General features: G+C 35.4%; 1 pseudogene; it reads left to right on the forward strand.

Moving 5' to 3' along the window:
* Nucleotides 1-14,935, forward strand: part of LOC149570796 (2-oxoisovalerate dehydrogenase subunit alpha 2, mitochondrial-like) — a 157,082-nt pseudogene that overhangs the window by 83,488 nt on the left and 58,659 nt on the right.

Genomic DNA, 14,935 nt, shown 5'->3' on the forward strand with positions numbered 1-14,935 from the left:
ATACCTCCAATTCTTTTGTAAATTTTTGCAGGAAACATGGCATAAAGAAAGAGCTCATAGCCATCTATACACCACAATAGAATGGAGTGGCTGAAAGAAAGAACAGAACCATTGTTGAAATGGCAAGGAGCATGATGAAAGAGAAAGGTCTCCCAACTGAATTTTGGGGAGAGGTTGTGGCAACAACAGTTTACCTAATTAATAGGTGTCCTACAAAGGTAGTTCGTGATAAAATTCCAATGGAAGCATGGTCACAAGGAAGATGGATAGTTGAACACCTAAGGGTGTTTGAATGTGTTGCATATGTGCATGTGCCTAAAGAGCAAAGGCAAAAATTGGATGACAAAGGTGTGAAGTGCATCTTCACAGGGTATAGCTCAGAATCAAATGCATATAGATTGTATGACCCATTGAACAACAAGATGGCTCTTTCAAGAGATGTGGAATTTTTTGAAAATCAATCTTGGTATGGTTCAATTGATGAGCCACCGAGAACTTCAAGTAAAGTGCCAATTATGAATGAAGAAGATGTTGATGAACAGCAAGAAGAAGGAGAAAATAGAAGAAAAGGCAAGTAGGTTCAATCATTTTTGAGCTCCTCTAAGCATGACCGAGTGTCAGTGCTGAGTACAAGTCAAGACCGAGCTAGTCGGCAATGCAACAGTAGTGAAGATTCTGATCCCACACTCTCATCCCTATTACCAAGAAAGACCAAGAGTCTTAGAGAGATATACTAAGATGAAAGGTATGAATATTATGATGAGAGTGTTAATTTTGCATTATTTTCTCATAGTGATCCAATATATTTTGAAGAAGCTATTAAGGAGAAGAAATGGTTTAAGGCCATGGATGAGGAGATAGATGCTATAGAAAGGAACAAGACATGGGAGCTAACTGAATTGCCTCCCAAGAAGCATGTGATTGGAGTGAAATGGGTCTACAAGACCAAATGCAATGTTGAAGGAAAGATTGATAGGCATAAGGCAAGGCTGGTAGTTAAGGGCTATAAATAGCAGTATGGAAGAGACTATGATGAGACATATGCCCCGGTTGTCAGAATGGAAATCATGTGTGTTTTCATAGCAATTTCAGCCCAACACAAGTGGACGATATTTCAAATGGATGTGAAGTCTGCCTTCCTAAACAGTGTATTGAAAGAAGTGTATGTGGAGCAGCCACCCAGTTATAAAGTTACAGGTGAAGAGAATAAAGTATATAGATTGAAGAGAGCTCTTTACGGGCTCAAGCAAGCTCCAAAGGCATGGTACAATAGGATTGACTCATATTTGATGAGCAATGGCTTTAGCAAAAGTGATGGTGAGCCCACTCTTTACATTAAGGCAATAGATGGTAATGTATTGATTGTTGTCTTGTATGTAGATGACTTGATTTTTACTGGTAATGATAAGGCTCTAATTGGTGAGTTTAAAGAGGCCATGAAAAGTGAATTTGAAATGACAGACCTAGGTCTCTTGAAATACTTTCTAGGCATAGAAGTAAAACAAATGCATAATGGCATTTTCATCTCTCAAGAAAAGTATGCAGGGCTGATCTTGGAGAGATTTAAAATGTAGAACAGCAAGGTAGCCCCCACACCAACAGTTGTAGATCTGAAGTTGAGCAAGGAAGACTCTAGCAAGAGAGTGGATCCAACACTATACAAGAGTATGGTTGGAAGTTTAATGTATTTGACTACAACTCGGCCAGGCTTAATGCATGTAGTAAGTCTGATTTCTAGATTTATGAAAACACCAAAGGATTCCCATTGACAAGCGGGAAAGAGGATCCTAAGGTATGTGAAAGGTACCAAGGGATTTGGAATTTTGTATACTATAAATGATGATTTCAAGTTGGTTGGTTACACAGATAGTGATTGGGCTGGAAATATAGATGATAGGAAGAGCACTTCTGGATACATGTTTCATATGGGATCGGGTGCAATTTCATGGGCATCCAAGAAGCAACCTATTGTTGCTCAATCTACAGCAGAAGCTGAATACATAACAGCAAATGTAGTAGCATGTCAAGCTATTTGGTTAAGGAGGATCTTGATAGATTTGAATGAAAGGCAAGAGGATGGAACCACAATTTATTGTGACAGCATCTCATCAATTGCACTATCCAAGAATCTAGTCTTCCATGGAATAAGCAAGCATATTGAGATCAGATATCACTTCATCAGAGAGTTGGTGGAGAATGGGGATATCAAGATGGATTTTTGTAAGTCTGAGCAGCAGCTAGCAGAAATCTTTACTAAGCCTTTAGGCATTGGACCTTTTTTACACCTAAGAGAGTGTCTTGGTGTAGTTGATTTGGATCAGTAGTGATCCTTGTTTATTTGGCTCGGGACAAAGGGGGAGTGTTGAAATATTAAATGAAGCATACATTTGCCCCTTGAGCCAAATGCTCACCTACCCCCCTGATGTCTAGAATAGATAGAAACATAAATACTATGGGTAAGATTTTTTTTGAAATCAAAAAAGAGGGGGAAAATGGAATGAGACAAAAGGAATGTTTATTTATTCATTCATAGAGTTCAAGCATATTCAGCAGATCAGTAGTTGCAGAGTAGAGTAGAGTAGAAGAAGGAAGAAGAAAAGAAGTTTGTGCCTGTAGTTGCACGTGTTTCCCTTGTTCTCTCTGTATTTTTTTTATTGTTAGATTTGTCCTATTGAAGTAGTGATTGCTCCAAGCACCATTGTATGCAACCATTAGAGTTGCAGGTTTAAAGTTTTTGAAGCATAATCAGTTTAGGGTTATTTTTAGAGTTTTTTGGTTGAAGCCGAATGCTCCCAAATTTTGTAATAGTTTAAATGAAAGATTGAATGGAAAGCAAGCAGACATACTTGAATCTATCTTCCTCTTCTATTCATTGCATTTGACAAGTTTGTTTGAAAGGTTAAAGCTTTGGGTTTTTGGTTTTAATGGTGAAAGCATTCATGTTGAATTTCTCTAAGTTATAATATCTCAGTTGAAATAGAACACTCAACACCTACTGCATTTGTGTGTGTTGAGCTCTTCTTATGCCAAGCATTTCCTTTGTGAGCTGAGCTCACTCAGCATCCATTGGTGTTGAGCTTTCTCCTTTGAGTGCCAAGCTTACTCGGCACCTGTTGCCTATCACTCGACACCATCAAGTGTTGAGCAATCTCTCACTCGACACCATCAAGTGCCGAGAAATACTGGCACTCAGCACCTTCATGTGCCGAGCAAATATTTAAGCGCCAAGAAAAGTTTTTTTTTGAGTTAGGGTTGTAAGTTTTAAATTTTTTAATTTATATTTCTCACAAGGAGATTTTCAATTCCATTTTGCATTGAACTTTGCAATAGATCTAGAAGCTCCAGTTATTTTTATTTTCTGAAACAATGAATGGAAAATCAGCACCCCATCTTCTGAACAATTTATAAGTAAGCCTTCCTATGAGTTATCAAGTTTTTCCAATGATTGATTTTGTTTGTAGAATTGGATGTGTGGTTGGGGATTGTAGCATAGTAATTCTGCTTTGATATAAATGAATGGCAGGTGAATTGAATTTTTATGAAATAGTAACAAAACTTGGTGAATGTTATTCCCAAAAATGCTAAATTTGATGCAGGTGCATTGTGCATATTTTTATTGGTGAGTCACAAATAACAGTATTAATGGGTTCTCAGCCTTGAATTTTATTGAGACTAGTTTTAGTATGTTAATCTCACTGGGTCTGATGAGTTGGTGCATTTTTATTTGTCCTCTATCTTCTTTTACTCATATAGAATTTCAGCTATTTTATTATTTTTCTCTAGTTCTTGATAATTTCACTCTTGTTGAGCGATTGCGGTTCAATCTTTTCTCTAATTCTTTTAGAAAAAAATAATGCTAGTTGGATTATCTAATGGCTCACTTTGGTTTGGAAGTGGAATTATTGTTGAAACTCTTTTGATACATTTAATTATGATATACTAGACACACTTTTACCCATAGATTATTGTTTGTTGAACATGTGATGTAAAATTTGTTCTCACATGAGTCTTTGAGCATTAAAAAATAATCATGTACTTTTTTTCTCTTTAAATTTTGATTCAAAACTATTTAGTCTGGTCAATGTATAGTTCAGACTATGAATTGCTTACATACATTGTATCTATCAGATTCAAGACATATGAGATATAAATTAGATTACAAGCTTGCTCTTTAACCAGCTCTTGAACCATTAGGATGAGTGTACTTTTCTGAGTGTTGGAACAATTAGAACTGAATACAAATGTTTGGAGGATAGATCTATGGATGGTTTGGAACTGTGCAAGAATTTTTCTTTTATAAAAAAACTCTGATTGGACCTTGTCAAGTGCATTGGTTTTGAGAATAGCCATATATATCAAGAATGAGAATTGTTTATAAAAATGCTTTAATAATATTGTTTCTTAAAGTCATCTCCTAAAAATGATTTATAAAATTTTATAGAGTGGTGCAAGTCTAGTGTAAATTGTAATAAGCGATCAATACAATGGATCAACAATCGGTGAACCCTTGGACCTGGTAGGTACAAGTGCAAGTTATTAGCCCCTAAATTCTCACCAACACCATTTCACTATTCACAACATTTTAATTGAATTCATATGGCTATTATTAGCCTGCTATAGTGAGACTATTTGATTTTTTATTTATTTAAACTCTGGTTTTTGTCAAAATTTCAATAGAAGCTATTGTCAATGATATGACAAACTCATCTAAGCAAATCTCATTTTTGTCAAAGATTTGACGGAAACTATCATTAATGGTATGACAAACCTATCTAAACAAATCTCATTTTTGTCGATATTTTGACGAAAGCTATCGTCAATGGTATGACAAACTCGTCTAGACAAATCTCATTTTTGTTGATATTTTGATGAGGCCTACCATTGATGGTATGAAAAATTCATCTAAACAAATCTCATTTTTGTCAATATTTCAACATTTAGTAGTGGTTTTCTGACACCACCCTTTGACATAGATTGGGATGATTTTTGACGGAATAGATCATCAATAAATTGACAACTATGGACTACATCAAAATTTTGACAAAATTATAGCGATGAGCCTTTTTGACCTTTAAGCATCAAAATTTTGACCGAATAGCATAAAAAATAGGTCCAAATTTACTAGTGCTGGATTAAAGTATTTAACCTTAATACTAATTAAGTAATTGGTTAAGATATTTACAAAGGTCTATTAGGACCACTCTGTTGGCTTCTGAATTAACAACTTTTGAATAACCCAGTGATAAGAACATGCACCTATTCAGACACTAGGGCCAACTATAAGGCTATTTAATCTCCTTCTCTTCAAGCTCTACAAAACCTAGGTGAGTGGACCTTAGATTCTTTATATGGTACCAATATCAAAGCATATAACTAAATCTATATAACAGATAAAACCCCTAAATCTTCTATGTTTATGCAAACATTCGTGGACATTAAAATAGTTAATAACATGACACATGAATGAGATAAACTATGTGAGGGAAAACATGCAATTTCTCCAAGCTTATTAGTCCCTTATCCATTGGACATAAACTAATTCAAAACACACATGGATACCCAAAATATACTCAGATATAAGATCTACCCATTAACCTTGCAAACAAACATCTATCTTCAAAATGGAACTCATACTTATCAGATCCTCCCATGATCCCTGCAATTCTATCAATGCATATCAAGCAATTTACTCAAGACCTTGACCCAACAGAAAAATATGCAATGGCATACAACTTCAAAGCCAAGCTGCAACTAGACAATATGCACCTTATGTATATATCAACAAAAAATTACAAACCCATGAAGATGGAGACTAATTTTCAACAAATCTTCTATTAATTTCCTTGAAATCAATACATCAAATGTATGGAAGACTCAAAATATACAAAATAGATGACTGTACTATCTAATTGCTTACAAGAATTACAATTTTTTTCATAACAAATAAAATGCTAAAGAATGGTATCACGGCAATGGAAAAACCTTTCAAAATGGAACCATCCTTGTGGTATCACAGTGGCAAAAGAGATTTTTACCAAAAATGTAGAACCCTTTCCTCCTCATTCCGAAAATCCTTATAAAGATAAGGATTACAACAAGCTACAGATGAGAGGACACTTATCAAAATCTAACTAGAAAATACATGCAAAGATATCAATGATATTGCATTTAACACTCTTTGTATTTAGATGAAACCAAGAAAATGGCCACAAAATTGGTATGGTGATACTTGTTGCAAGAGTCCTCAACTTTATTTAATTTTTCTTTTACTACCTTTAATCATGAAATTCTTCAACTGCCTCTATCATGAGGGTCCTCATTTCTCCAATCAGACATTAAGACACTTACTTCTTTCTTGGTGATTGTTCCACAAAACTAATTTTTTCTTATTTCCACCACATCCTTACTCCAATTGAAAATTTGATCTCCATCAAAATTATGCTTCTTGGCCATCAACTCATCCATCTTTTTTCTGCCTACCTGCACCATGCTTTATTTTGTATTTTGAAACCAAATACATCTGCCACCTTAGGGTCAAACCCTGGCTGAATTCCAACTGAGATCCACGTATGCAACATTTGAAATTTCATTAACCCTTTCAACTCTCAATCTCATGATGTCACAATCTCGTGATACACTAGAGAAGAAGCCCTTTGTATCATCTTTAGAGGGAAGCATTGGCTCTATGATCTTACAATCATCATAAATTAAACCCTTTATCGCAGCATCGTAAGTCCTAAAAATGGCTTCTATGATTATACAATACCTCAGTTACTATGACATCAAAACATACATTTTATCCTCTTACAACCCTACGATCATGGTTTACACTCCTTTGTCATAGCATATTAACTCATTTTCATTTGGTCTACAATCTTACAATTATGGCCAACTAACCACTTCATATCTTTGGTAGTCAACATTTAGACCTCTACAATGTCACAAAATAGATTGGTGTAACATCATGACTCCATCTTTCATCCCTCACAACCACACAATAGCGGTTATACTTTATTTTTTCTAATTTTACAAGCTTCATATTTTACTTTTACGATCTCACGATGAAGGCACAGTCATATCACCTTAACATCTTAAGAGTGTGAGTTTATGGATTCATCATAACATTGTAGCTTCAACAGTCATCTTACAATCTTACAATTGTTCTACTTTCATAGCCTCATAATCCTCCTATTTTTCCCTTGAGATCTTATGACCACACTGTTCATCGTAAGATCAGAATCTTGAATCAACGTGTGGACATTTTCCTTTCTTATGTTCCCAACCTCACCTTACCATATCAGTTTGACCATTTTGATCTTACAATCATGGCTTATCGTGCCTTCAAACATCTTTTATTTTGGTCTTACAATCCTACAATTTCCTCATCCTCCTATGGTTGCAAGCCTCCACTTCTACCTTCATGATCCCACGACACACTATGTATTGTAACATCAAAACTTGAACTAACCTTGGCATTTTGTATGCCTACAATCTTATGCTCACATAATCTTACGACCATACGACCTCATGATGAAGCATGGTATCTTATCATTGAAACTGGGTGCTTGTGATCCTATGATACCCTTTGTATCATCTCAACTCATATAATCCATCTTCTTGATCTTACAACAACATCATAACATTGTAACACATCACATTGACCCTTCCAATTACATGACTAATCATAACATTTCAGGACCATTACATTACCTTACGATCTCATGACTAAGCATACGATCGTAACCCCATTCTTTCATGGTTGAGCGACATTAAATGAATGTAACATTCCTCTTACAACCAATACTCCTTCAAAATTTGAAACTTGATACGCCATGTGATCCTGTAATGCCACAATGCTACAAATAGATCCCAATCGCTCCTTCACTACAGTCAAGCCCTTGGCATCACTTCAAACTCTAACCATGTGACAGGCAGAAACCTAACTATTTTGCAACTTCACATTTCATTTCATTAACTAATGGGTTTAAGGTATGATGATGCACCAACACTGAATAGCAACTACTTCTTCAAATGAATGATATAATGGATGAACCTGCATTTTTCTTTATCAATTAGAATATCGTAGGTCATTCAAAAAGTGATTGTTGACCTTTTGTCTCTCCTTGGATGTGCCACATGTCATCTTTTAATTAGTCTACCCCTCCTATGTGTCGACTTTTGATTTGTTGGATCTCCCACCCTTTCATTTGCTTTATGTAATGACTGCATGTGATAGGACATGTGTTAGCTTGTCGTGGTGTTGATATAACTAATGATCAAGCAATTATTCCCAGTGACATAGCACCAATCATAGATTCTCCTTAAGATCAATGGCTCACATAAAACTACAACTTTGTGATCTTTATCAGTACTTTTAACCAATTAGAAATTTCCTCTATACCAACTAACTCTAACACCAAACTACCACATCATCAGGTTCATCCACATGGCGGCTTCTCACATCTTTGCAAACTTCTAATCACATTCTAACTCAAGGAACCCTATGACTAACTCTCTTTCATGTTGTCACACCTCATTATCCTAACCATGGGTTAAGATTTGTGACCAGGTGATATAGACTTTAAATTTTCAAGGCTTTGCAACTTGAAATTTGCTTCTAGCTTAACTACCTATGAAGATGTGTGCATCATTAGATCTAGGAAGATCTAATGGTCAAGATTGCATTTTGGGCCCTCAATCTGCCTTTTTATTTATTCCTCCATGTGTTAAAATATTGTGCTCTCACAAGGTTGAATCTGTCAGTTCTACAAATAAGCACAGGTCATTGATCTTGGGTCCTTTGAATAAAAAAGTTTAAAAGGTAATACATCTCCATGTGGAAGATTGTTGGTATGTCACTATGATTAAAAACCTAGTAGCTTTAGTTAGCGACATAAAAATGTTCATTAATCTTTCATATGATTGATGGCTTTGAAACATGCACAATCATTGCATGGAAACTGAGGAGAAAGAAAGGCACGTAGGGGTAGATGTTAGCTAGTTATGCCTTCATGACTTGAAAACTTTAACTCAGCACAAACCTTGCAAATGTGCAACCAAAGCACTTTGCGACATCAAAAATCCAAGCCATGGTTAGCATTAATCCTTTGTGATCATGCAACAAGCCTAAACCTTAACCACCATGGTAACCATCTTTCACATAGTGACACCATTAAAACCTCTAATGCTAGAAGAAGCAGGGACCATGTGATCAATGAAATTGCTTCTTTGCACACCTAACTACACAACTATCCTTCATAGCTACAAAGCCACGCACACCAAAAAATGTAACCATTTCACATAGTCACACCTCCATAGACTATTAGCATAAGAAATGGGGTGATGTTGCGACCAAAGTAGCTGCAACATCGCAACTTGAAAATTTATAAAGGGGCAAGACATTAAAACATATGAAAAGGGACTTAGGGACATCAAAGATAGGAAATATTTCATATATCCCTAAAACATGTCAACTTATGAATATGCATCAAAAACATGACATGACCATGACCTAGGCTTTGTTCATGAGATAGACAAATATTGTTGGAAACCCTAAGTAGTCTTTAACACAATTTTTCTTGATTTTCACATAGTATTTCAAAGTTCTCTAGCTAGGTGAAAATTATGCCAACACACTATATTAAGAGATTTACTCCCTAACAACACCTATTAAAATGTATCAGTACTTGACCCTTTAGTTTGCACTCAAATGCTAATTATAGATCTCCTTTGTTCAATCTTTTATCACTTCACTGATTTGATATATCATTATTCTACAATTGACTTCTACACTATACTACTCAAACTCTTTGCCTTATTCACCTTAAAACTTTGCATCCAAAAATCAAACTTGCAACGTCTCTTCACTCTTACTCTATATATTTGAAATTAGGGTTTGGATCCTTCTTCTATAACTAACTATAAAATTTTCTAGATCAAAATCAATTATCTAGATCTATCCCTTTTTCTATTTAGTCCTTCCATTTTTTTGATTGGCTAATCACCTTGTATAAGGATTGATGTCCCATAATCAATGCCTTGATCATCTTGTTAGATCACTCTTTAATCATCTTAAAACATTTCTAGCTTGGCAAAAATGGTTTACCTCAATGTGTGTGCCATTCCAAACAAATATGTCAAATTGGTTTACTCAGCACTAGAACTTCTTGATACTCGATCATATCTACTATTCATGTTGGCACTTAGCTCCAAATTGGCTTGGCTTCTTTTATGTTACTTGAATTCTACACACTTGACTTATGTATGTCCTCAACACACATACACAAATAGTCTCTTTGACAACTCAATTCATAATAGAATACTTGATGACCTTAGACTTTCTTGACGGTAACATCTATTTGGTACAAACTGAAATATGTACAAGTCCACTATACATTGCTTGACCTACGTAGATTGGCTTGGTCATAGTGATGACTGAAAAACTTTTCTAGATGGATGATTAAGTGTTTAAAACTAATTAACAATACCATGATTGCCTTCAGGATCAAAAAAAATATTAAACATAAGTATAAATTGGGGGAAGCACTACAAAGTAAATTGAAAAAGTTTGATATTTGTCTACAAAAAAAAAGACATGATAAATATTTGGAAGGAGAAGTTTTTGGAAATTTGGCTAGGTTAGATCATACAATGTTGTCATTATGGCAGCATATAAGTCATACAAGGTGAATAGAATATAAAGATGAAATTTTGACATGTAAACTTAGAAAATTGTCTAAGTATCATTCAATTTTCTTATCAGTCGAGGAACAATTTTAGTTAGTAAGCTTCACTGAGAGATCATTAGCACATGCCAACATAAGGGTAGATAGAGTAGAATCCATTGATCATGTATGTAACTACATGAAGTTGTACAAACAATATTGAAAAAAAAGTTATAATGGTTTTTCCATTTATAATATTGTAAAGACAACATAAGGTAAATATAAGGAAATGAGTAGTTTGGGTTAAGGAACTATTTTGTTTATCAAAATAATTACTTAACCAATTAGGGATGATATTCTAGATGTTAATCCTAAGTGAGCAAGACTTAATTTTTTTATTGAAGCAAGTGTTTAAAGGTATGAAGGTGGACAATATAGATAATTATCAAATAACTACAGACCTTATGGCAAAAAATATTGTCAATTAGTGTCAAAAAACTTAGTCACTTTGTATGGTTATATTATTACTGAGTAGAATTGAGTAAACCATGTTAACAGTGTTAACCAAGCAAGCAATGATTAGTATCAACTATGTTGACATTATCTAGTCATAAGTAGGAGATAATTTCCATAGCAATTCAAATTGTGATATTGCTATCAGGATTTAGCTGTGTAATTTTGAGTCAAACTCATTGACCCATGTTTCACGAGTAGTGATTCAACATGAATCCATCTCCCATGAGAATAAATGGAACACTCAGCACTCATTGGATCTAGGTGATGCTCACAGGGGTGAAGCACTAGGACTTCCTGAGAGGTCACCCATCCCAGTACTACTCCATCTTGAGTGCCCTTAACTACAAAGTTTCCTCCATGGTTAAACCCAAAACTTGCAACCCCATTTGAAAAACCTTCACAAATTGTTGTGCCTTATGAAAATTTCATTAGAAAGCCCCTTAAGCTCATCAATTGTGTTGCCCCACTTTTCATCCTATACCCATTTTGCAAAGTGGAAAATATTTATTGTCTTAGTTTGGTCTGGGTATGTCTAAGTTTAGTCTTTCCTTCTTAGGTGAAAATATTCTCCATTAGATTTCCCATCTTTCCCTTCTCTCACATTTCAAGGCTGGGTGGGTTTCTCCTTGATATCATATGGGTAGCTTAGTACCTAATTTGATGGAGATTCTTGTGTTTCATTAAGATTTTCACAAAGTTATTTTTGAGGATGGACTTGTTTGCAGCTTATCATGATTTACACATTAAAAAATGAATCTTGTGGAGAATCAAATATCACCTTCTCCTCAATGGGTTTTTGACCCATGAAGGTGATATTTCGTAGAGGTTAATAAATGTGGTTTGTGTATGAAAACAAGAAGAAAATGAGTTATTCTATGGATAAGCCTTACTTTCATCACAGTATTGTACCTTGGACAACATCGGGGATTCATCATGGTGCTTAGAATCACTTTAGGCGAAAAACTCTAAAATCACTTCTCCACAGCGGGCTTTCAACCCATGAAGTCAGTTTTCCACCAAAGGCATTTGTAAAGGGAAAAAATGAAGAAGTGGGCCCTCCTTTGACCACCGCAGTCCTTTTTTGATTTTCCAAACTTAAGAAAGAGGTTAACCCAAGAGTTAGAAGGTAAACAAAGCTTTAGTGAAAAATTGAAGATCGTCTTCTCCTCAATGAGTTTTTGACTCATTAAGGTGATTTTTTGCATTCATGAAGAAATTGACTTTGTAAGCAAATTGGGTACACAAATTGCACGTAAGACACCTTAAGATGACAATGGCAACAAGCTAATCAGAGTTGGAGAAGTGTAGTGAGTAGAATTTGGTTGAGTGGACATTTCTTTATGAAGTGCTCCATTCTTAATTCTCCAGAACTAGGTCAAAAATAGGAAGGTAAGTATGTAATAAAAGAATGTTATCGTTGGGCCAACAAAAATAGTTAAAAGACATGGAAAAGTTTGTTAGAAACTCCTGCATTTATAATCCAACAGATTTATCCTTTAATTCACTCATGTGGTGTGGATCTTGAAGATTAACAATTAAATTAGGATTTCTAAATAGAGAGAAACATAACAATTTTTCAAATTACCGCTTTTTCTTAAACTGTTATGTTGTTGAATTGTATAATATTTTCAAAGCTCTTATACTTGTAAATTCTATTCTCTATGCTTCTTTCAATTTCAAGATTTCAATTCACTTCTACCTCAGATAAAATGGCAACCAAATTTGTTTGGTTTGACAAACTTAATGGGATCAAATCCACATTAAAGAGTTTCATAGACACTTCACTCTGTATCTTTGACATACAAGATTTTCAAAAAATGCTGAGGTCAAAGCCAATACACCCTATAACTGAGAAGCTCTGAGGAAGTGGGCAAGTGGAGGTAGCTAGATTTCTGGTGGTGGTTCAAGCTCCTAATTTGATTGTTGAATGTATAAATCACTCCAACCTGGATACTAGACAAATTATGTTGCCTAATCATATAGTTCTAATCTCTATTGATAGGAAAACTGTAGTAAATTGCCTCAGGGTTCTAGAGCAGGAAAAAAATTTGAGTTGAAAGCAGGAGGAGCCATGTCTAAGTTCTCCTTGAAGAAAATAGTGTCGAGAAAAGAAATTATGAGGTCCTGGTTCCAAAAGCCATGGGGCACTAAGAGTAAGGTTCCTAAGAGTCTATTCGGCACTAATCTCAAGCCCAAGATTGTAGACATTCTGGTTCTATTACACAGATTGAAAGGTGAGGTAGAAGCACCTAATTTTGTTGAACAATATTTATTTTTGGTACAAATTATCTATTCAGATACACAATATGTTGATTGGGCCTATGAGGTAAGTGAGCATCTGTCCAGAGCCCTTAGTGCTGTAAAGTTTTACAACACATTTTCTATGTCATCTTTCCTAATTTGTATGTTAGCTTCTCTACAATTGTGGCTAGGCCTTCCTAGAATAGAGAGCTTCCCTAATGATGTGAAAAGATATGAATTTTACCCATGATTACAATTACAGAATAGCTATGCAGAATATGTTAGAGTTAATGATGAATTTACAATGAGAATTTGTAGGGAACTCCAAGGATGCTTGGAGAGGAGGTTCAGCCCATAGGCAATGGTGTCCGTTAGTTAGTTTGGTAGCTATTTTATTTAGTTCTCATCCTTTTCATATTTGCATCTTGCAGCTTTCAACAAATTTCCTTTGAAGTTGCCCAAGTATCCAAGCGATATGGTCATGCTACTAGAGATCATAGGTGGGTGATCTAGATGAACATGCTGAGTGCAAGCCTAAAGAAGAAAGGGTATGAATTCCCTATGCAATTTGGGGCTTATAGTTGTGTCTCACTCTGATGCTAAAAATATGCTTAAAGCATTTGAGGCTAAGTATCAATTAGAACCATATGAGGTTGCAAGACCTATGTTTGATCCAAATAGATATGCGAGAGAGGTGTTGTAGATTGGTAGTGTAATCAAGCATGTTACTACTATCGAAGATTATTGGGTGGACTATAGAGATGAGCTTGAAAGCAAAGACCATGCTTTTGATCAGCTCATAGTAGAGCAAATGAAAACATACTGTATCAATTTTGATGTATAAGGCTTGGAGGATGATGGCCATAATATGTATAGCAATACATATCTAACTAATTTTAAGGGGGATTCCTATCAGTTCTAAGCCATATGTAGATGTTGAAGAAAGTTTTGTTATCAAGAGAATGGGGAAATGGATTGAAAGGACAACCAAGAGGAGCTAGAGTAAATGTGTAGCCACTCAAGCTTCTCTAGCAGCTACAACACCTACTTCATCTCAGAGTGCTACACCAAGTGTGACCATATCTTCCACTCAAGGGCTAGCTCAACCTTCAAGTGGAGGTGATCAACCTCCAGAAAAGAATGTCCCCATAGCCAAGACCTGTCATGATGCTTCCCTCCCAATCATTGGAACCCAGACTAGTGCTAAGGAAAAGAAGATGGAAGAACCAAAGGATAGCATGGCCACCTCAGTTCCATCCCCCCATGTCACACCAATTCCATCACCTCATATTTCTCCAATTCCTTCTCCCCACACTACTCCAATTCCCTCTATTCATCATATCCCTATTCCACTGGCAAGTGCTACACTTCTACAACCAAGTGGGTCTTCAATATAGATAGTAGACTTAGGAGATGGAAAGAGTAGCAGTGGTGAGTCTATTGAGTCAAATGAAGCTATGAACAAGACTCCAAAAGTGGATAAAGGTTAAAATTCCTCTAAGCTCATCTCCCAA

The sequence above is a fragment of the Cupressus sempervirens genome, chromosome 2, assembly GCF_028749045.1.
Source record: "Cupressus sempervirens isolate cs-2001-9-10 chromosome 2, ASM2874904v1, whole genome shotgun sequence".
Classification (NCBI taxonomy): Eukaryota; Viridiplantae; Streptophyta; class Pinopsida; order Cupressales; family Cupressaceae; genus Cupressus; species Cupressus sempervirens.